The sequence below is a fragment of the Pinus tabuliformis genome, chromosome 1_1, assembly GCF_031772625.1.
Source record: "Pinus tabuliformis cultivar Carrire ecotype Pingquan chromosome 1_1, CPIR1, whole genome shotgun sequence".
NCBI lineage: Eukaryota > Viridiplantae > Streptophyta > Pinopsida > Pinales > Pinaceae > Pinus > Pinus tabuliformis.
Window position 1 is genome coordinate 635,384,638 of NC_142297.1, and position 24,227 is coordinate 635,408,864.

At 37.1% G+C, this 24,227-nt stretch overlaps 1 long non-coding RNA gene across 4 annotated transcripts; it reads right to left on the minus strand.

The window, feature by feature from the left end:
• Positions 1-3,133: 3,133 nt before the first annotated feature.
• Positions 3,134-3,847, minus strand: LOC149214925 (uncharacterized). Of its 4 annotated transcripts, none has more exons than XR_016250443.1 (3): positions 3,640-3,847; positions 3,425-3,445; positions 3,134-3,292 (listed from the first exon to the last, which is right to left on the minus strand). It is a non-coding gene; the product is annotated as an uncharacterized LOC149214925 (long non-coding RNA). The 4 variants fall into 4 exon arrangements; XR_016250442.1 differs by having other exon boundaries at positions 3,404-3,445; XR_016250445.1 differs by having other exon boundaries at positions 3,425-3,518.
• Positions 3,848-24,227: the final 20,380 nt, after the last annotated feature.

Below are 24,227 nucleotides of genomic sequence, written 5' to 3' on the forward strand. Positions count from 1 at the left end.
ACCATTGTTTGCTTGTAACTTTGGCGGGTTGTCTTGGGTCGCCCCGCCTTGGCTTTGTCCTTTGCTCTATAGTTTGGGGGCACCTTTCCCTTGCTTCGTATTTGTATATCCAAAGTCTCACTTCTCCTGTTTAAACTTTTGCTCGACCTCAACGGCATATTGGTATGCCATGCCGAGCGAGGAGATGTTCAAGAATTCTATTTCTTCTTGGATGTACTTGTGTAGGCAACCACAGTATTTGAGAACCAAATGTTGCTTTGTATCCTTGATACCCAACTTTGTGCGAAGGGTATGGAAAATATTGGTAAACTCCAGCATGTCTTGGTACCTTCCCTGCCACAGCATGGTCCACTTTATGTATTGATCCTCATATCTTCTGACATGGTAGTAGTGCTCCTTGATGGCATCCCGGAATGAATTCCAAGTGGGTGCAACTGAAAATAGTGAGCCTGTACTTTCATCATTTTGTTCGCAATAGGTTTCCCACGAGTCCTTGATGTGGAGAGTTGTTTTGAGAAGACCGAAAATAATCTTTTCTCCACTAGAAAAATCGTGAACAGAAAAATAACCCTCTAGTAGATTTAACCATTTATCGACAGCATTTGTGTCTATCTGACCCTCGAATATGAGGATTTCAAAATTAACTTGTACCTTAAATGGTGTGGCATTTCCAGAGTAGCTGTTGGAAGCTAACGCGTTGCCCTTGGGTAGCCACTGAAGGATCTGGGCAAAGCTGTCCATCATCGCGTTCCTCTGTCGCTCGAGGGCTTCTTCGAACACGTTTTTGATAGGATCTCCTACCCCCTCGTCTTTCTTTTCATCTACCATGTTAGGCCATTGGGATTTGTGAGGTCGGTCTTGCAAGGTTCGACTAGTTCAAGTCCTAACTCCTTATATCCCGACCTCGTTAGGGACATGTAATGAAAAACAGAGAAAAAAAGTAGACCACTCTGATACCACTGATCCAGATTAAAAAAAAAATGCAACAAATTACATGGATAACCATAAACACAGAGATATAGCAGCAATAATGCTTCATTTCATTAATGTAAAATATTGAAATATACTTACAAATAGAAATGGAAATAAACCAGCTAGGGCGATGGTAGCTTATCTATGAGAAGAGATGTGGCGGCTACATGCCTCTGAACCATGTTACAATGAGGCTCGAAGGCCTATTTATTGTTTAGAAACAATGGAAAACCCTAAACATCCAAAAACCTAACCCTAGAAGATGAAACACCAAACTGTGGGTCCCATTTGGGGTAAATTGGTACATCAACTTCCTAGGGTTGTAACTTTGGCACCCGATCTCCATTTGACGTATACAATAGCTCGTTAGAAAGATCTATTTGAGAACTATAGCTATGGGAAAAGCAACATTGATCCATGGACCTAGACCCAAGTTGCTCCCAGATTTCCCAAAAAAAGTCGTTTAGGGCCTCAAAATGGCTCCAAAAGTTTAGGACCCAAAAAAATGTTAAAAATAGTAAATTGTACTACAAATAAAAAAGTTGAAAAACTGAAAGAGACAGTTGTGGAGGTCCAGGTGGGATAGGTGGGTGGCCACCAACATCCACCTGGATTAGGTCGATTGTTGCAGGTTGTCAAAGTTTACAGTCTGAAACCCTCACTGTAACGTTAATATATATATCTTAATGAAAATTAAATAGATGTTGAAGTATAGTAATTACAAACAATCATTATGTTAATTTATATGATAAAATGGATCTTAATATATAATTATTATTTATATTTTATATACTTATTTTTTATGATATATTTATTAATTAAATTTAATAATCTTTTATATATTTAATAATTATATATTTTAAATTATAATATTTAATAATATTAACTATTATTATTTAAATTTATTTTAATGTGATATATATATATATATATATATATATATATAATTTTTATTATTAAAATAAAATTAAACAAATTTATATTTTTATTAATGAATAATTAATATATTATTATCATTTAAAAATAATAACACCATTACAATGTAAAACTAGGTTGAAAATTAAAATTTGCTGAGGCCTTTGCAGTATGTAAAAGTCAATCTCATTCTACTTTTCACCAATTGCTATATTCACATATGAAATGTGAATACATAAAATGTACGAAATGTGAGATTGTTAAAATATTTCGGTTAGATGGATCTGCAAATAATGCTAATTATGCAAGCGTATAAGAAATGTATAATTCCATCCGGGAAGCATGGTGTTCAGACAAATGGAAACCTCAATCCGCATAACTAGACTATGCTCAAGCGACATGTATGGTATATGTGAACTGTATGGTATATATAGAATGAAAAAAAAAAATTATTTTTAATTTTAATTGTAAATTTTGAGAATATTTTGAAATTGAAATTTATAGAAGCCTATTCTTATGGTAACAATTAGATTCACATAAGTATATGAGCAATAAGCCGATGAAAATAACTTTAAAAAATGCCGATGAAAATAACTCAAAAAAATACAAAAACATGGCTATCTGGGTTATATCAAAACAGCATATCTTAGATCCTGCGATTCCACCAACCAAGTTTCTGGTTAGATCACACTTTACACTGTAGATTCCATATATATATATAACTTACTTTTTACCTGTACAGGCTTCCATTTGAGATTGAAGCAAAGGTTTATAACCCTAAAGAGTTTGTATGTTTAACGAGGCCTCCACGTTCAGATCGAAACATTCATTAGGGCACCTTTCATATGCATCCGACGAAGAATCCGTTTTAAGATAGGTAGCAGATCGATTCCCTTGTTTTCCCTTTACCTCGGAACTGCTCGGATTATTCTTCGTATCAAAACCAAAGTCTTCCCACTCGAACGAGGGTAGGTATGGCGATTTAGTTCTGATAACTTTGACATCCAACTTTTCTTGGACTGGTTTCTCCTCCGAGACACTGAAGTTCATGTGCTTACTTTTCATATATTGAATTCTATTCATTATAGCAAGAAATTCCTCGAAATTTCCTTCAGTAGTTTCTACTGCTGTGCGCTGGCGTTTGGCCTCAACTCGATCTCTTTCATTCTGTGAGCCTTCCTTTTGATGCCCAGCGCATAAATCCAAATCAAACAATCGTTTCGGCTCCTTCGAGGACTCCATGGATCCAGTATATGTGCTTCGTCAATTTTCAAGCATAAGACGGACACTGGTAGCTACAATAGAGTTGAGAAGAAAGAGATCTGACGATAAACACCCTTCCCGTTGCAGCAGCGCCCATAGCCGCTCAAATCACATGTAAATCTTCATACAGAGCAATCTAAATCTGTATTTCCATGATAAGCAATAACTTACATAAGCCCCAAGGATATAAATAGCTTATCACAGAATTAAATAACATTCTAGATCTGTATTTCCATTATAAGGATTAACTTACGGAAGGAAAGGGTAGAAATACTGTGTAATCTGTTGTTGCTTCCTGAAAAATCTGTGAGCATTAGACAATTTTTTCCAGAAGTAATAGTGACAACACAATCTCGAACCGTAAAAAGCTACAATCACATAGAAATAGAAATCGTTTATTACAGAAATAGAAAATGTTAAAACAGACATGTTTTTTGAAAGAAAATTGGAAAATAAAGAGAGGTAAAGGAAAATTGCAGGTTTTCTAACCTTGTCCTCGTCTTGAACAGGTTCGGCCAGAAATTGCAGGCTGTCAATGCACATAGGTATGTACAGGGTAGTGCGCATATATGCATGCCAGTGTACAGTATCGTTTGGAGGTAGAACTGGGAGGAGGTAGAACTGGGAGGAACGAATCTCAGGCGGGTAAGGTTGGGATGGTCTCTGGCAGTCATTCGCCGTTCGGTCCAATCAATAAAACGCCTTGGGTACACATATCTTATCGAATCACGGCCAATCGAAATTTTATTATTTGGTACACAGATATTATGCAAATCAAACCAATGGGAATGGCGAGAAACAACCCAGGTTTGCCATGTCAGGGATAATGCAAACGTCATGACGATAGACAACGCGAATTCACCATGGCTTATATGATGCAAATTGCGTTTTCTTTCGTTTGATTTGGATAATATGTGTGTAAGTACGTTATATATATATATATATATATGAATTTGGCATGAATCACTTAGAATGCGAAGTTTCAATTTTATATCATGGGAATTTCTGAAAGATTAAATTTATTTATATATTTTAACGAGTAAATTTTATTATTCAAAAAAATCTAATATTTAATTTGAATAATATTAATGTATTAAATAACAAAATTTGTATTTGAATAATATTAATGTATTAAATAACAAAATTTGTATATGAAACATTAAAGTTTTTTTGTTGGTTTTAGTTGGATAGAATAAGTCTATTAGAAAGAAAGGAAGATAAAAGATGAATGAAATTGGTAAATCTCTAAGCCCTACCAATACATTCATTGAAGTAACATAATAGATTTCAACTTTATATAGATGCATATGACTAGGATAGTTAGAACTAATTCCTAGAAATCTGGAACTAATCCTTAATTGAAGCAAACATCTAAACGACAGTTTGTTTCTTCATTATTTTCAAGTTCCCCCCTTAATGGAGAAAGGATTGATTTCCAAACCCAACATCTCTCTAAACAATTCAAATTTTATCTTCCGAGGGGCTTTTGTGAAAATGTCAGCAACATTTTCAAAAGTATTATAATATTCAATAACAAAATTCTTTAGACTATCTCTTCTTTAATAAAATGAAACTGGGCATTAACATGCTTTGTTCTTGCATGAAAAATCGAATTATTTGCCAACTTGATTGAGCTCTAGTTGTCACACTTGATCATTGTAGCCTTCTTTTGTTCTTCTTCAACATCTTAAAGAACTCACCTCAACCAAACAACTTCACAAGTTGCTGCACACAAAGCTTTATATTCTGCCTCTGTAGATGACAAAGATACAATTGGCTACTTCTTGCTCCTCCATGAAATAATCCCGGATTCAATATTGAATGCATAAAATGTAGTAGATCTTCTATCATCTAGATTACCGACCCAATCTGAATATGAGTAAGTTATCAGTGCAACGTCAAATGAATCATTAAATTTAGGACCAAACCAATTGTACCTTTAAGATATCTTAGTACTTCTTTCACTACTCTCCAATGGCTTTCTAGACGTCTGTTCATAAACTGACTAAGCACACTAACTGAATATGCAATGTCAAGTCTAGTTGAAGCAAGATAATTCAACTTCCAACTAGCTCTCTCTACAATGTACCATCGACCTCTTTTGACCTATCATCAAGATGAAGCTTCACATTCTGTTGCATAGGAACAAAAGCAGCTTTGCACTGATCCATCTTAAACTTTTTAAACACTTCTCTGGCATAATTACCCGGTGAAACAAAAGTCTGATCAACATCTTGCCAAACTTTAAGACCTAAACAGTAACTCAACTTACTGAGATCTTTCATCTCAAATACTTGAGACATTTGCATCTTACTTTCATTAGTTAGCTTCATTAAATTTCCTGTAATGATTAAGTCATCAACATATAAAGAAATTGTCAGAACATACCCATTTGCATCAAATTTGGTATATAGATTCGGATCACTTGACATTTTCATCTTAATTTAGTTAATTAACTTCACTAAATTTCCTGTAATGATTAAGTCATCAACATATAAAGAAATTGTCACAACATACCCATTTGCATCAAATTTGGTATACAGATTCAGATCACTTTCACTTGTCAGAAAACCTTGCTAGAAAAAGAAGGAATTTATCTTTGCATACCACGACCTAGTTGTATGTTTCAACCAATACAAAGATTTCTTTAATATTCAAACTAAATGTTCCTGCCCTTTTTTCACAAACCCTTCAAGTTGTGTCAAATGCACCTCCTCCTTTAAGTCACCATTTAGAAAAGTAGATTTTACATCTAGCTAATGCAAATTCCAATGACACTTTGTAGCTAATGCAATTAACAATCTAATAGTGTTCAATTTAGCTACACGTGAAAATTTTTCTTCATAATCAATACCTTTTTTCTGAGAATACTCTTTTCCCGCCAATCTAGCTTTATATTTATCTATGTTGTCATCTTCTTTAAACTTGGGTTTGTATAGCCATTTTCATCCACTAGGCTATTTTCCTTTAGGAAATTTAGTCAATTCCCAGGTTTTATTTTTAATTATAGATTCATATTCTTCCTCCATAACTTTTCTCCTCTCTTCATATTCAATAGATTCATTAAAATTCATGGGTTCTATGACATTCAAAACACTAGTCATGAGTGCATAATCCTTGTACCTTTCAGGTAGTCGAATGTGCCAAATAGATTCCCTGCGTGCTTCTCTGCTTGCACCTTTGTTCTCTTAAATTAATTCTCCATTTATGATTGGGCTTTGACTATTAATGATGTCCACATCGCTAGATGCTTCCCCAAACTTTTTTTGCTCAATGTCTTTTACTTTATCAACTGCTTCATTGTCTTCAACTTCAGGTAGAATGTGTCATATTTCACACTTGTTATGCTTATTTCCTTCATCTTCCTCTTCATGGAAAATTACATCTCTATTAGTAAATACTCTGTGAGTAGATGGATCGAACATTTTATATGCTTTAAATTTTATATAGTATCGTACAAAAATACCTTTGATACCTTTAGCATCAAGTTTCATTATGTCCCCCTTGGAAATAGGTGCAAAGGCCTTAGAACCAAAGAACCTCAAATGATGAATTGTTGGATTAAAGCCATACAAGGCTTCAAATGAAGTCTTGAAATCAAGATACCTTGTTGGACTTCTATTCTTTAGATAAATAACAGTACTAATGGCTTTTTCTGAAAAATAATTTGAGAGGTTCTTACCTTTGATCATACCTCATGCACGCTCCACTGATGTCATGTTATTCCTTTCTGCAACATCGTTCTGTTGTGAAGTGTAGGGTACTGTAAATTTCTACACTATTCCATGGTCCTTACAGTACTTGACAAAGTTCCCCAATCTGTATTGTTTCCCTTGATCTAAATGAAGAATCTTTATAAACTTCCTATTCTGCTTTTCTGCCATGCTTTTAAATTCTTTGAACTACTAGAAAACATCACTCTTATTCTTGAGGAAGTACACCCAAGTGTACCTTGTGCAATAATCAATAAACAACATAAAATAAAAGGCTCATCCTAAAGATTTGGTCTGCATGGGTTCACAAACATCTGAATGCACACTTTATAATACATCTCTTCTTCTTCTATCAAAATTAGAGGGGAATTCATCTTTGTGAATTTTACCTAATGTACTACCTTCATAAGCAACATATTCATTCTTTAACATAGGGAGACCTTCGACCGTAGTTTTTTTCTGCAGCAGCAATAAATCATGATAATTAATATGACCATACCTCTTATTCCAAAGAATTTCTACTGACATAGTTGTAGAAGTTAGTGCTTGAAGACTTTTGCTGGTAACATTGAGCTTGTACATGCCTCCAACTTGGACTCCTGAAGCAACAAGTTTGCAATGATCCAACAAATCTTTCACTACGCAATGTGTTTTGAAGAGTTCAACCTTCAAGTTTTAGTTTGTAATTGTGGACATAGAGATCAATTTTTTCTTGATCCCAGACACATACATAGCATTATGGATGCACCTAATGTTTCCATTTGGTAAACTCACGGATATATTGCCATATCCCATGATCTTGTCAGCATGATCATCTCCAAGGTAGATGTTTCCACCATTGTTAATTTCCTTTATGATTTTGTACAAGTCCTTATTGTATCTCATATGAATTGATGCTCCAGGGTCAACAAACCATGTATTAGCATCATCCATTTCAGCAGACAATGCAACATTAGACATAAATAACTTGAGATTTTTGACAAAAAAATTGAGGGCTTCTCGTGCAAAATTTCCTTACTGTCTTGTATGTTTATGTCTACATTCATCATTTTTCTTCTTATAGCAGTCTCTAGAAAGATTTCCACCTCTACCACAAAAAAAAATATCATTTCAGATGAGATACCTAGATTTTATTTTAGAAATGGCCTTTTATGGGATGAGCTTCTTCCTTTGTTTGCTATGGAGGAAGATACGAGTCTATAATTAAAAATAAAACTTGGGAATTGACTGAATTGCCTAAAGGAAAAAGATCCCATAGGATGCAAGTGGCTATACAAACCCAAGTTTATTTGGCAGATGACAACATAGATAAATGTAAGGCTAGATTGGTGGAAAAAGGGTACTCTCAGAAATTTCCTTTTCTCGGATATGCTTCTTCCTTTTTTTGCTCCTCATTGTTTCCCTTTGAAGAATGTCTTCTTCGCCACAAGTCCCAAATCTAGATTCTGAGGCTCTAAGTTATTGTGCCTCTCTTCTTCTTGCAATCGTATACCTGTTAATTCCTCGAAGTTTGGTTCTTTCTCCCTTGTTGCAAGAATTGTAATAAACATATGGTAATCTTCTGACATTCCATTTAACGTGATTCTTATGATATGAGTACTAGGCACTGACTCCCCTATGTCTCCCAACATGTCTTTCAATTCTTGAATTATCAAAATAAAGGCATTAACAAATTCATTCTCTTACATTTTAATGTACATGGGATTGCTTTTGAAGAAGAGAACTTGATTTGTGTTTTTAGTATCATATAATTCCTTCAATGTATTCCAGGTTTCAGCAGAAGTCTTACAATCACAGACATGGCGAATTATATTGTCTTTGACAGACATTTTAAGAAGTACATTTGCTTTCTTTTCTCGCTTCTCCTAGTCTTGAATTGTTGTAGTTTTTGTTCCTGCAACAAGTTTTTCTTCATCCTTCTTTGTAATAGTCTAGATAGTATAGCCTTCCAACAGTGTTTGCAACTTGAATTTCTAATTGACATATTTTGTGCCATCTATCTTATTAAATTCATTCAAGTATGTCTTTGTAAGAGGATTCACCATCTACTCCCAATATAAAAGTACTTCCACCATATTCAAATGGAGGCTAAAAAAACAATAGTCCTCAATTAAAAAAATAGAGCCACCTCTTCAACTTTTTATTTTTATTTTTAAACAAGTCCCTTTTTAAATATGCGTAGGGTTTTGGAATAATTAAGAAAATGTGGGCTTTAAAATAATAAAATTCCTCTCTCCAGTAAAAGTCCCACATGATGGGGGCAACTCCACCACCACAATCAGAGAGAATAATAAGAAAAATGTGCTCAGTCCATCCACTTCCAGCAAAGCGTCATTTGACTGTCAGAACCAACACCGCCAGACTAGCCTACTCGTTTGTTCTAAAGTATATCACCGCAGGTTTCGAAGGAGAATTGAAACGTTGCATAGCAAGAAATTTAATTTCGTAAGTTTCCTTACTGTAAACAAACCTCAGTCTCTGGGAGGGGATGCGGTGGCGCCACACTACTTTCCCACGTTGCTCAGAGGCACAAATAGATCATAAATTCTTATCATTTCTTACAAATAGAGGCAATACTTACGAATAGAGGCATGACTCGACACAGATTGGAAGTCAACGCTCCACGATGGGAAATATATTCAATATAATTAATCGATTTCAGGAAGACACGGACCACCAAAGTTGTAGGAAAACCACGACACCACCAACGCAAACAAATCTACAGAGGCACGAATAGGCTGTTAGAACTTGCAGGCACGAACAGGCTGCTCCACAAACCACTCTAAAATCAACTCACCAGAACACCACCCATGAACATACACGTAGGCCGCTCCACAATCCAACAGGAACCACCTTTCACCGTGAGGTAGAGAGGTTCACAGTGTTGGCAGAGAGGTTCACTCATAAGCGAACTCATCGTTTAAGCTCAAACCTAACGCATCAGATTAGGCAGAAATGGACCGACAGGTCCACCACCGCATGAACAATGCAAGGAATGCATGAAACACGCTCTTAACTGCATGAACAGACACATCACTCACTTCCCCTGCGTTGTAGCTATGGGCAGATCCACAGAAACAAGGGGACCTGCAATGTTTACCATTGTGGAGAGACGTGAGAATGTGAACTTCGAACCACCAACTAGTTATTCAATGATGGCTAGCTATTCCACACCACCAACTTTCACTGCTGTGTATCAATGTGGGCAGGTCCGCAAATCCAGCAAATGGAGCTCAATCCACGATCTCCCTCTTTATCAGAGCGCTTGACCATACAACTCTCCTGCACTTCTCTCAAATTCTTCAATTGAACAATTCCAAAACAAATAGTCACAGCCAGCTTCTCTCACGTCTTCCACAGGTTCAAATCTTACTCTGATACCCACTAGAAAGAAATAAAGACAAAAAATGAATGAAGTTGGAAAACCTTAGGAGAGGAATCCCTCAGGTTACCCATAGCTGAAAATACCTTCATTGAATTAACACAATCGATTACAACGTTATAAAGCTGCACAGGACTGGGATAGTTTGAACTAATTCCTAGAATAAGGAGCTAATCCCTAGTCGAAAAAAACATATAAACAACAATCCTTTTCTCCATTATTTTCGAGTAGTGTACCTGATACGTTTGATCTTATTGTGGATTGAATGCATGTCTCAATAACTAAGAAGTGTTAGGGAGGAAAGGTTACTTGGACCACTGTTGGAATTTGACGGGTATTTTTAGCTGTGACAACGCATTTTACCCGTATCTTATGATTGACTTTGTTAAGTGACTGCCTACCTTGATGCTGGTTGAAATGCGCAAGACATATTTTTGACCGGCTAATTTTTTTTTGGAAAACGTTATTGAAACACGTTAGTTTCGAAAATGTTATTAAGACGTAGTGAAGGATCCCGCTCACTGAGAGTCCATTCACTAGAGTAGGTGGTACGTTTATTTAGTAGTTATGGACACAAATCTATATAAAATTGAGCTTTTCATCAATCATTGAGGGTCCCCTAAAATGTAGAACCAAAGATAGAGCATAATGGGTGGCTTCATAGGAAACAACATGGATTGTTTGAGGGTTCCATAGGGTTAGAATTCCTCTTGCCGCATTTTTGGCTTCTATGTTTACAAATTCATACTTGGACGGAAATTTACGATTACTTATTTTCATGTGACTTGAATAAAGAGAATGTCAAGGTTTTCTTTTTTCATTTTTCCTTTGAGAATTCTTTGTTTTCCATGTTAGTAGTTTAATTAGAAAATAGGGGTATAGAATTTAGGGGTTCAGGGTTTCATCTTATTTGAGTTTATTAGGAGAGCTCCCAACCCCTCGAGTGTAACACTCTTTGTTTTTCTTCCTCTTTTCTGTTGGATTTTCTTAGGGATCTCACTTCTTTGAGACTTTAATTTGAATCCTAAATAAGGTTATTGTTTCGAATATGAACAAGATTTTTAATTGCATAATGATCTCGGAGGTGATAATCATTTTAAAATTTATTTTGAATTTTGATTGTGGATATAGATTGAGCCATGCAAAGATTATTTTGTTATTTTGAACAAACATGTATGTAAATATTATGGTTTCTAGTAGTAATATTGAAATTTTTGTAAGTAATAGGAAAAATAATGTATGGATTATTTACATCTATCCCTCTTTCATTTTAGACCTAAGGAATCGTTCATTTTAATTATTTTCAAAAATGTATAAAAATTTCCCAAGTGTCATTTGTTATATTAAAATTATGGGAGTTATGTAATAACCTTGGTGAAAATTCCATGTAATAAAAGTTAACAAAGGAAAAATAACAATCACGGTTAATGGAATACGTATTCCAAGATGAATGTTGGCCAAGAATTCCTAGCGTCAGTGTTCATTGGTTTATTGTGGCTAAGGGAATTGGCAAAGGCAATGGATAAGGCTTTGGAAAGAAAATTGGAATTTTTGACACATTTATTTATGAAAATGATGGAAATTAGGAGAAAAATGAAGATGAAAGGGCACAGTTTTCATTTGAGGAGGAAATTGAAGGAAAATAATGGAAAATAAGGAAAATAGAGGCTTGATCGAGAAAAAATCTTCCGAGGATCAGTGGGTACATTTTGTCAGTTCATTTTTGGAGCTCTGTCATTATTCTCTCTCTCTCTCACACTCACTCTTGGACACTTAGCTTTTTCTTGGAGCACTTTGGCATTGGATCAAGAAAGGAAAATAAGGCAAGAGGAAGGAAGGAGCAAGAAAGGAAGACCACGATCAAGCAACTACAACAAGATTCTTTGCGGGTATTGATTTGCATATGATTTCCTTGCTAGATTTGGCATGAATGGTGTTGCATGTGGTTCTTTGACGTTATGGCATGATTTTTTCCAGGTGTGACAGTTTTTTCACCCTAGCCTTGCTATTTTTAGATAGCCATGGTATAATGGGTTCCTCATGTTTTGATTGAGCTAGATCACCGTATGGATTTGATGCTGAGTGAAGTGGATCTTCGAAAGAAAGAACACATGGCCTAGTGATCCTTGAAACAAACTATGGATTGCGGTAAAGCCACTGGCATAGTGACCCATGAACCAGACTGTGGGTTGTGGTAAAGCCAAAAAAATTTCTCCTTGGTGGGCCTAGGAATCTTCGATCGGTTAATGACAGGATATATGATAAATCCTAGAGGTGGTATCCCTTGATTAGGACCATGAATCCTTGCCGATGAAAATATATGGTAAAGCTTAAAGGGCGGAGTCTTGGTTTAGGGCCTACTAGTCCGTAGATCAGACTATGGATTGTGGTAGAGCATGAGAGACTAGGAGACATGAAAATTCCTCGTGGTGTAGGTGGAGAAATCTGGTGACATCGATGCTTGTTTTGAACTAGTAATCCTATGTGGATTGTGGCAAAGAATGGTTTCTATTAAAGAGGGTGAGGTGGTTTAGCCTCAAAATGCCATGGTTGGTTCCTCTGGTTCGAGTCCCACATTCATTCTTAGAATATGGCATGGGGGTGATTCGATGAAGAGAGATTTTGCTTAGCCAATCTATGATTGAGTGGAACGTGATAGTCCCATCCCACTTTGCCTTTTGGATTCATTAATAAGAGGTTCATTTTGACATATTATGTGTCAATGTATTGGTTTATATGTGGATTCTATGAGTGATGTATCATTGATATTTCTATAGTGATTATGCTGGTTAGAAGCATGTATTATGACAGTGATGATGTATGGATCTGCTAATGTTTTGATTTGTAAATGAATAAACAAGGCATCTATGACCTAATATATGATAACACAACTAATGATATAAGGGAACCATGCTTCTTAGGTATTCTCCAATAAGTATGAGACCCTTGTGCTCATATCTATTGTTTAAACTTATAGATTACATATTTGTGACATGTTTCAAGAAATTCCTATCATGGATAGTGGGGGTCCAGTCAATTCCTTGTTCAAGTAGTTGCATTTGTATCCTCATTCTGTTGTTATCTTTCAGTTTTGAAAATGTCATTGATTTCTATTGATTTGGGGTAGCATTGGATGTGCTCTAGCCATCAAAATTGTTGGACAGGCTAAAGCACAGGAGATCTCCACGACCCAGAAATGGTTTGGGCAGACTCTAACAGGTTTGGGAGATATTAAAATAACTAATATTTTTAATGGAATTCCTAAGTCTAATCTTAGGAAAAATAAAATATTAATGGGTATTAATATAAAACTGGGTTAGAAGGTTCCAAAAGTCATGGATCAAGACAAATCTAATCTTAGCCATTGATTAGAGATTCAATCTCGCTCGTTGATGGACGAATGAGAAAACTGTAAGAGGAGGCTTGAGGGTCAGTTGGAGAACACACCAAAAGAGATCAAGAATTCGATTTTCTGGGGTAGGGTTTGTCGAGGAAATCGTGTGATCTGAGTTGTAGCTGAGGGGCAGTGAATACATAGCAGAGAGGTATAGCTGGTGCCAGAGAGGCAGTGCAGAGCCCAGTGAGGTTGACAGAGAGGCATCTGGAGGCTACACAGAGGAAGCCAGGAGATGCGCAGAGCTAGAGAGGCTAGTGTGTGAGATGCAAAGTGTCTAGGGGCTGACGGAGAGGCTCCAAAACCTAGAAGAGCTAGCGCAAGGCCTAGAGGTAGCACTGGAGGATTTCGTGGGACAGATTGGGAGCTGGTTAGCTAGATAGGGTGACGTTGTCCTTATCAGAGTGATGCAGAGCAGGAGAAGTTGCAATTGTTGTTGTGCGATTGTTCATGGGGTGATTAATCAGCCAAAATATCTGTCTCCTAGGAGAGGTACTACTCCTGAGGGAATTCTCTATTGGGTGAGCCATTTCTGGCACCCTAGTTGTATTATGAAAACTACATAATAATAAAACCCTCTAAATAGTTGCATTAGTTTTACCTTTAGTTGATGATCTGTAGATGTTGATACTGTACATGTATATATTTTTAGTATTTACATAGTAAATGACTTGTTATTTAATTGAATAAGTAGGAAGAAATAAATCAAATACTATAGGAAGAATTTCTAACAGGTCAGAATTAGAAATTCCAACATGGTATCGGAGCGTGGTTGCAGATCACACAATAACTGAAGGCATCAACCGAGCAGAGAAGTAGCAGCAGAAACAACTATCCCGAGTGATATAAGTTGTTCCTAGTAGAAAGAAACAAGGAAGGTGTGGCGTAGAGGGCCTGAGTCATCAGTTTGAGCCAAGAGGAGGATCAGCACAGAGGCAAAGAGGAGGAGACCTGACCTACATAGCGGCCGGTCATCTTTCTCAGTCAAGAAGGATTGATACTATGGCAAGGAGGTGAAAATTTTACTGGTGTCGGGATTGCGCAGAGCCTAGAGGCTAAGTCCTTCAAGTTGTTGGGGTATAGGAGGTTGTGGACAATTTGTGGAGCAAAGCTGGTGGGGTATTGTGGTCAGAACAATACCTAACAAGGCAAGACCAAGGAGGATGGATTTATAGAAGGGAAATTGATACCTAGAGAGAGTTGAACCAAGGACTTCCAGGAGGGAAGTAGAGAGAGTTAGAGGAGTCGGAAGAAGAGCAGCATAATCGCCACGAATGGACTGAGAGATCAGAATAAGTTGGACAGAGCATCTAACTTTGTGCTCTAGAAGGCTAGGATATTTTCCATTCTAGACAAATATCGCATCAAGGACTTTGCTTGAAAACAATACCCAGTTGACCCAGCTAAAAATGAGAAGTATGAGGATGCAATGGGCAGGGCGAAGTGCATCATCCTTGATGGGCAGATCATGTGGTGCCGCATATTTCTGAGAAGGACATGACAAATGAGATGTGGGATGCCCTGAAGAAATTGTACTAGCATACTTCCGTGCAAAGGAAGATGTTACTTGAAAATATGTTGCGGTCATACCAGATGCAGAAGGGAGAACATATAGATGTCCTTCTTAGTCGATTGAAGGAGATCTGGGACTAGCTAACTTCCATAGGGGCCACGCCAGATCAGGAATTGATGGTGAGCACCGCATTGAATGCAGTCTTAGAGGATTGGGATTTATTTTTCTAGAGCATACTAGGTAGGTCATGCCTTCCGGATTGGAAGGAACTGTGGGTGACTTTTCGTTAAGAAGAGATTAGACAAGTGACTAAGGCAGGGAATAATGACAAAGGGATCAGAATAAAGAAGGAGGAAGAAGAAGATACGGCTCTCGCATCTGCGAGAAAGCAAGAGAAGAGAAAGAAGAAGAACCTCTCCAAGGTCAAGTGCTTCCATTGTGGGGAGCTGGGTCATTTTGTGAACTGGTGTCCTAGGAAGAAGAGCAAGGAAGAGGCTTCTAAGACCAAGGCAGTGCTGGGTGTAAAACGAAGTCAAGAAGGATGATGACTGTGCCATGAGTGCTCATGCCCCAGATGAGAGGAAATGGGGTGACATCGAGTTATAGTCAGACGGACTACAGGAGATGAGGTGTAAGATCCTTGAGGTACCCAACCTCTTAGATTATACCTTGCTACAGGAGCCCCAAAGAGGAGTAGCAAGCCTGGCAAATGTCGACAGAGATGGATGTGGATGGAGTGAGAGAGAGTGCTATAGTGCAGGAGTCCTAGGATAGAGCAATGACTAGCAGGATGAAACTATGCGAGAAGCACGGGAGCATTGGACTAGTGTAGGATGGCATAGAGAGGTGTGCAATGGTACGAGATGCATGGAGTTGTTGCAGCAGCATAGAGGTCAGTAGAGGGAGCACTTGTTAACAACTGAGGGAGCTTCAGCATCGGGAGAGTCTCTAGCCTAACAGGGATGTCAGAGTTGGGTCCCTCAACTACTTCCTTCTCAGTAGTTGGGTTGCAGTTCAATAGTTAGTAGTGGCAATGCTATGGGCAACACGATGTAGTGTGAGGAGAAGGGGATACAGTGTTGTGTATATGGACCAACAACAGCACAGATGGAGAGGGAGCTGTCGTACGGATGCGGTAGTGGTAGTGGCAGGGCCATGGAAAATAGTACATGATGCAACAGTGTAGAGGATGTTGGGCAAGGAGGTCTAGCATCATCATAAGGACCGATGCTTGATGATTAGGTGATACTCAGTGAGGAGTATTACTAGAGCAGAGTCCTCGCTAAAAGGGAGTGGTGATTTGGCTTAGCATCAGATGTTCTCTAGCCATGCAAATTAGTCAGGAGGCTAAAGAACATGAGGTATCCATGACCCAGAAATGGTTTGGGCAGATTCTAACTGGTTTGGGATATATTAAAATAATTAATATTTTTAATGGAGTTCCTAAGTCTAAACTTAGGAAAAATAAAATATTAATGGGTACTAATATAAAACTGGGTTAGAAAGTTCCAAAAGTCATTGATCAAGCCAAATCTAATCTTAGCCATTGATTAGGGATTTAATATCATTCATTGATCGACCAAAGGGAAAAGTATAAGAGGAGGCTTGAGGGTCAGTTGGAGAACACACCAAGAGAGATCAAGAATTCGATTTTTTGGGGTAGGGTTTGCTGAGGAAATCGAGTGAGTGACCCAAGTTATAGTTGAGGGGTAGTGAATACGTAGCAGAGAGGTAGAGTTGGTACCAGAGAGGTTCACATAGAGGCAACTGGAGGCTATGCAATCAGAGTGATGCAGAGTAGCAAAATCTACAATTGTTGATGTGGGATCATTCATCCGTTGATTAATTAGCCCGCATATCTGTCTCCTAGGAGAGGCACTACTACCGAGGGCATTCTCTATTGGATGAGCCATTTCTAGCACCCTAGTTGTATTCCAAAAATTTCATAATACGTTTCAAACCCCAAAGGGGGTCCATCATCAGGACAAAAAAGAAAGAATAAGAATGAGAGATTATTGAGAGAGAATAGAATTGCGACCTGAGAATAAATACAAGAACCCTAAATTCACAAATAGAGGCCGACATATGATACTTAATTATTATTTTATTTATTATTTTCTTATTCATTGAAACAGGATTTTATTATTATTTACAATTTTTAATATTTTTTTTTTGAAATATATTAATTATTAAAATTATTAAATATTAAAATCTTTACTATAATTGAATTGAATTAATTAATATGACTATTAATTAATATGACTAAATTATATTAATTATATTAGTATAAATAATATGTATAATATAATGTATATAAATTATAATTGATTTATATAATTATTCTAATTATTTTAATTAATTTATATTTTTAATTTACTATAATTCAATATAAATTAATTAATATAATTTATAAGATTTTATAATCTTATAAAATCTTATAAATTATATTAATTAATTTATATTGAATTATAGTAAATTAAAAATATAAATTAATTAAAATAATTAGAATAATTATATAAATCAATTATAATTTATATATATTATATTATACATATTATTTATACATTAATTATACTAATATAATTAATATAATTTAGTCATATTAATTAATTCAATTCAATTATAGTAAAGGTTTTAATATTTAATAATTTTAATAATTAATATATTTCAATAAAAAATATTAAAAATTGTAAATAATAATAAAATCCTGTTTCAATGAATAAGAAAATAATAAATAAAATAATAATTAAGTATCATATGTCGGCCTCTATTTGTGAATTTAGGGTTCTTGTATTTATTCTCAGGTCGCAATTCTATTCTCTCTCAATAATCTCTCATTCTTATTCTTTCTTTTTTGTCCTGATGATGGACCCCCTTTGGGGTTTGAAACGTTGGCAGAATGAAGTGAAGACTGTGGTTAATCCGGATCAGGAATCAAAAAACTCCCACAGAAGCCTAAAATCTAACAATTTCATAATAATAAAACCTCTTTATAGCTGCACCAGTTTTCTTACATTGGGTTTTTCCGGGGACATTGGTCCAAAAATAACAGTGTCACTTGTGTGCTTGTTTACTTTCAGTTGATGATCTGACATTTTGATATCGTACTTATATTTATTTTCAGTATTTACATAGTAAATAATTGGTTAATTAATTGAACAAGTAGGAAGAAATAAATAAGATAGTACAGGAAGAATTTATAATGGTTAGAATTAGAAATTCCAACAAGTTCATGGCAGGGACCTAGGCTCTGGTCTTAAGAAAGTGGCAAAAATCTCAAAGTCACAGTCACAAGTATGAGGAAAAAATTCCCCGGATGCATGCATACCCATGTTGTGGGAGCAGCTGGAGCCTCATGGATGTATGCATGTCCATATTAAGGGAGCATCCTGGAGTTTGGTGGTTTAAAACTTCCGTTGGGATGAAGAATAAACGACTAAATTCCTTGAGCTATTGAGGCATGTACCGTATCTTAAAGATAAGAAGGTGAAATTTCAATGATTTATCGGTGGTTTTCCATTAGTATTTTGAGATCGGATTGATTATGATGAGCCTTGATCACTCCTGGAGGTTAATGTAAAATTAAAACATTGTTATGAACAATCAAAGAAAAAGAATGAATCTTAAAAAGGATGGAAAGGGAAGTATAAGGATAGAGGTAAGGGTAAATTTCAACCAAAAATAGCAAGGCCTCAGAATGCAGAAGAGAATGAAAATGTTGACCAAATGGGATTCAATCCAATGTAGCTAGATAGGGACATGGATCACAACAACAACATAGAGGTGATGGTAGTGGATGGTTGGAGTGTTGGACATGCAGTAAGGAACGACCTAAGAGAAATTTTCAATAGAATCAAGGTGGTGGGCCTCATATTTATAGCGTATAGGAGGCAGAAATTATTGAGGATGTTGGACAAAGTATTCCTAGGATTTATGCAGCACTGGATAACAGACAGGCAGACCATTAGGCACCTACCATTTAGATGGATGCTAAGCCTTGTGATCAAGTTGTTTCTATTTTGATTGACCCTGGATCTAATTATAGTTATGTTAGTCCTGAATTCACGGATAAGTGTTGTTTGACTAAAGAATTGCATGCAGAATATTGTTTAGTGAAGCTGGATACAGGTACAAATAAAAGAGTTCATCATTGGGTAAGAGCTCATGAATTTGAGTTGAATGGAATTTCAACAACAACACACTTGAAAATATTTCCATTGGGATCATATAGTATGCTATTAGGTATGGAGTGACAATACCTTCACAGGACCAAGGTGGATTGTTATGAGAAAGCCATTGAGTGCTTGGATGACAATGCACAGCCAAAATTATTACAGGGAAAGAAGAAAGTCACATCAATTAGGATGGTGACAACTATGCAGACCAAGTGCAGTCGTAGGAAAGGTTGTGTGTTATTTGCAGTGCATATTTCTAGTGACAAAGGTAAAGAAGTTAAGGAAGTAGAAGTTTTGAGAAGGTACCCAATTCTATAGCAGTTTTAGGATGTGTTCCATGTAGAGATTTCAAAATGACCACCTCATAGGGAAGTAGACTTTTCTATTGAGTTTGTGCCAGGGCAAAATCCAACATCAAATTCACCTTACAGGATGATCATACCTAAGTTAGTAGAGTAAAATTTGTAGCTAAAAGAGATGCTTGACAAGGTAAACATTAGGCCAAGGGTGTCACCTTAGGGCGCACCGACATTGCTTGTGAAGTAGAAGGATGGTACTCTCAGATTATGCATTGACTATAGGTAGTTGAACAAAGTGACCGTCAAGAAAAGGTATCCATTATCGAGGATTGATCACTTGTTTGATCATCTAAAGGGAGCAATAGTGGTGTTGAAGATTGATTTGAGATCCAAATATCATTAGGTATGCATTAAAGAGGAGGACATTTACAAGGAAACTTTCTGGACTATGTATGGGCATTATGGGTTTATTTTAGTTCCATTCAGATTGGCTAATTATCCAGCTACATATATGTGTTTGATTAATAGTGTGTTGCATCCCTATTTAGAAAATTTTGTGATTGTGTTCATTGATGACATATTGGTATATTCTAAAAATGAGGAAGAGCATGCCGAGCATTTGGCAGCAGTGTTGAGGTTGTTGAGAGAGAATTGATTGTATGTTAATATCAACAATTGCAGTTTCTTTCAAAATGAGGTACATTACTTGGGACATGTTGTCTCCGAGGAGGGAATAATAATAGATCTAGAGAAGATAAGAGCTATCATGGAGTGAGCAGCTCTTAGGAATGTAGATGAGGTGAGATCCTTCATAGTTGGCAGGTTATTACAGGAGTTTCATTAGGGACTTCTCCAATATTACTTATCGTATTACATCATTACAGAGGAAAGGTAAGAAGTTTGAATGGAAAAAGGAGTGTGACATTAATTTTGAGCAACTTAAGTAGTTTTTTACACATGTTCCAGTGTTAAAGATCACAGATCAGGACAAAGAATTTGTAGTATGTACAAATTCATGCAAGAGAGGACTTAGTGGGGTCCTTATGCAAGAAGGACTAGTAATGTGTTGTGAGTCACGAATTCTGATTGATCATGAACAAAACTATCGGACACGTGATCTTGAGTTTGCAGTGATCATTCATGAAATGAAGATGTGGAGGAACCATCTTCTTGGCAGGAGGTTTGTATTGATGAGTGATCACAGTGGATTGAAGTATCTATTTGACCAGTCGAATATAAATGCTAGACAATCGAGATGGCTAGCCATGATCAGTGAGTTTGATTTTGAGATGAGATTTTTCAAAGGAAAGGAGAATAGGGTTGCAAATTATCTTAGCAAGTGTATACTATTAAATCATATAGAAACTATGAGTACCTATGGGACATATCTACTGGATACAATCTTTGAAGCAGGCCAATAGGATGATAGATATACAGAGCTTATGCACATTTTAAAATAGAGTACAGGTATAGATACATGTATAGTTAGTGGTGCAGGTGTAAGCACATAGGATGTGGACTATCATCTCATGACAAATGGATTAGTTAGATTTAGGAACAAGATATATGTGCCAGATAGATGTGATCTCAAGAAGGTGATATTATGGGAGTTTCATGCGAGACCATATTCAGGTCATCTAGGTTATCAGAAGACATTAAAAATAATGAAGAAATTATACTATTGGTCAAACCTGAAGAAGGATGTAGTAGAGTTTATCACTAGGTGTTTGGATTGTTAACGGGTGAAGACAGAGTGTAAGCACTAGGGTGGCTTGCTTCAACCGATTACAATTCCAAAATGGAAATGGGAGGTCATTTCCATGGACTTCATCATATGTTTTCCCAAGACATCTAGACAACATGATTCCATCATGGTTGTTGTGGACAAGTTGACAAAGGTTTCACACTTTGCTCCAGTGAAGACTACATATTCAACTAGATGTGCTCAGATTGCATGGCGTTCCAAAGAATATTATGTTACAGAAGGAATGCTTTCCCCAAAAAGGGTGGTCCCCCCATCAAGTAGGGATAGTCGAGTCAGCTTCTTAGTTTGAAAAATAGGTTCATCTTAGCCAGTATGTTGTTGAGGGGTCCTGTAAGACTCTGGACAAATTAACGAAGCTTGATAGGAGATTTCTGAGCCAAAATGTCGTTTAGGGTCCTATCAGACTCCCTCTTTTACCTGATGAAAACCTCACCTATTCCTGATGTCACCTCACTGTAGGGTGAATTAGCTGTGGGATCAACCAAAGACCTCACTCCACGAAAATATTGAAGCGAATACCATGTTCTCTCCATGGTGAGTAATGACTCATCAATTTTATCGGGTTGTAGTGAGAGAGGGATGGTAGCTCCCCGAAAATTTTGAACCAATAGTTGGGCATCTCTACATTGAGTGATAAGGACTTCACATAGTTGTTAGAGATGGATGGGTTTTAAACCCAGGGTTGTTAAAACCTATGGTAATGCAACAAGACTTCCATCCAAGGTATGGAAACAGGAGGTGGCAAACCATTTGACCTGAGCTCGCCTTAAGTAGCCCGATAGGGTTCGTATCTAGAGCTAGCTTGGTACTAGTACAAGTTGATAGTCATGAACCAACAGGTACTGAACTCACCTCCATATATCCTTAGCTACAGGTTGGTAGCTAGATAAGGGACAGTTGCTCAAGACCCCAACTAGAGGGTTTCAATTGATCATCTACAACATGGTACTATTTTGTTGAAGAACCTTTTCACCCCTCATGACTTTTCCCCTTGCAGGACTCTTCACCTTGCCCTCTATGAAGAGACCCCCACCATCAGTGCACTTGTCACCTTTTCACCTCTCAAGACTTTTCCCCTTGCATCGTTTCAAGAATTTGTTAACTCTTTAAAGGCTCAAGGCTCAAGGCTTGGGGGCCCCATCAAGGATCAAGCCTCAAGGAGGGTCCCCATAAAGGCTTCAACCTATCGGGCAAGTTCTTTATCCATTTCAGTGGTCTTGCCCAATGGGTTGAAGCCTCGATGGGGCCCCTAAGCCTTGAGCCTTGATCCTTTAAAGAGTTAACAAATTCTCGAAAAGGTGCAAGGGGAAAGTCCTGAGAGGTGAAAATATGACAAACGCACTGATGGTGGGGGTCTCCTAATATGGGGCAAGGTGAAAAGTTCTACAAGGGGAAAAGTCCTGAGGGGTGAAAAGGTTCTTCAACAAAATAGTACCATGTTGTAGATGATCAATTATAACCCCCCAGTTGGGGTCTTGAGCAACCATCCCTTATCTAGCTACCAGCCCGTAGCTAAGGAGATATAGAGGTGAGTTTAGTACCTGTTGGTTCATGGCTACCAACCCGTACCAGTACCAAACTAGCTCTAGATACCAACCCCATCAGGCTACTTAAGGCGAGCTCAGGTCAAGTGGTTGGCCACCTCCCACTGCCATACCCTGGATGGAAGTCCCGTTGCCTTACCATAGGTTTTAACAACCCTGGGTTTAAAACCCATCCATCTCTAATAGCTAGGTGAAGTCCTTATCACTCAATGTAGAGATGCCTAGCTATTGGTTCAAAATTTCCAGGGAGCTACCATCCCCCTCTCACTACACCCCAGTAACATTGGAGTCATTACTCACTGTGGAGAGGACAGACTATTGGCTTCAAGATTTCTGGGGAGTCAGGTCTTTGGTTGAGCCCATGGCCAATTCACCCTACAGTGAGGTGACCTCATGAAGAGGTGAGGTTTTCGTCAAGTAAAAGAGGGAGTCTGACAGGACCCCTGAACAACATTCTGGCTCAAAGATCTCTTGCCAAGCTTTGTCAATTTTCCGAGAGTCTTACAGGACCCTTGAACAGCATACTGGCTAAGTTGAACCTCCTTTTCAAACTAAGAAGCTGACTCGACTATCGCTACTTGATGGGGGGACCCCCCTTTTTTGGGGGGTACCTTTTGTTCATTTTTTTTTTACTCTAAGGTGTAACACAAAATAGTGGGGTATTTTGTTGCACACTTCATTCCATTGAAGACAATATATTCAACTAGTGATGTGGCATAGGTGCTCATCATAGATGTGGTCAGATTGCATGGTGTTCCAAAGAATATTATGTTACACAGGGAATGCTTGGAATATGGAATGGGGGTGATTCGATGAAGAGAGATTAGGCTCAGCCAATCTATAGTCGATTGGAACATTGTAGTCCCATCCCACTTTGCCTTTTACATTCATTAATAAGAGGTTCCTTTTGACATCTTATATGTCAATGTACTGGTTTATATGTGGATTCTATGAATGATGTATCCTTCATATTTCTATTCTTATTATGTTGGTTATAAGCATGTATTATGACAGTGATGATGTATGGCTCTCCTAATGTTTTCATTTGTGAATGAATAAATAATGTATCTATGACCTAATATATGATAATACAACTAATGATATAAGGGAACAATGCTTCTTAGTGATTCTGAGATAAGTATGAGACCCTTGTGCTCAGATCTATTGTTTAAACTTATAGATTAGATATTTATGACATGTTTGATGAATGCTTGTCATGGATAGTGGGGGTCGAGTCAAGTCCTTGTTCAAGTAAATGCGTTTGTATCCTTATTTTGTTGTTATCTTTCAGT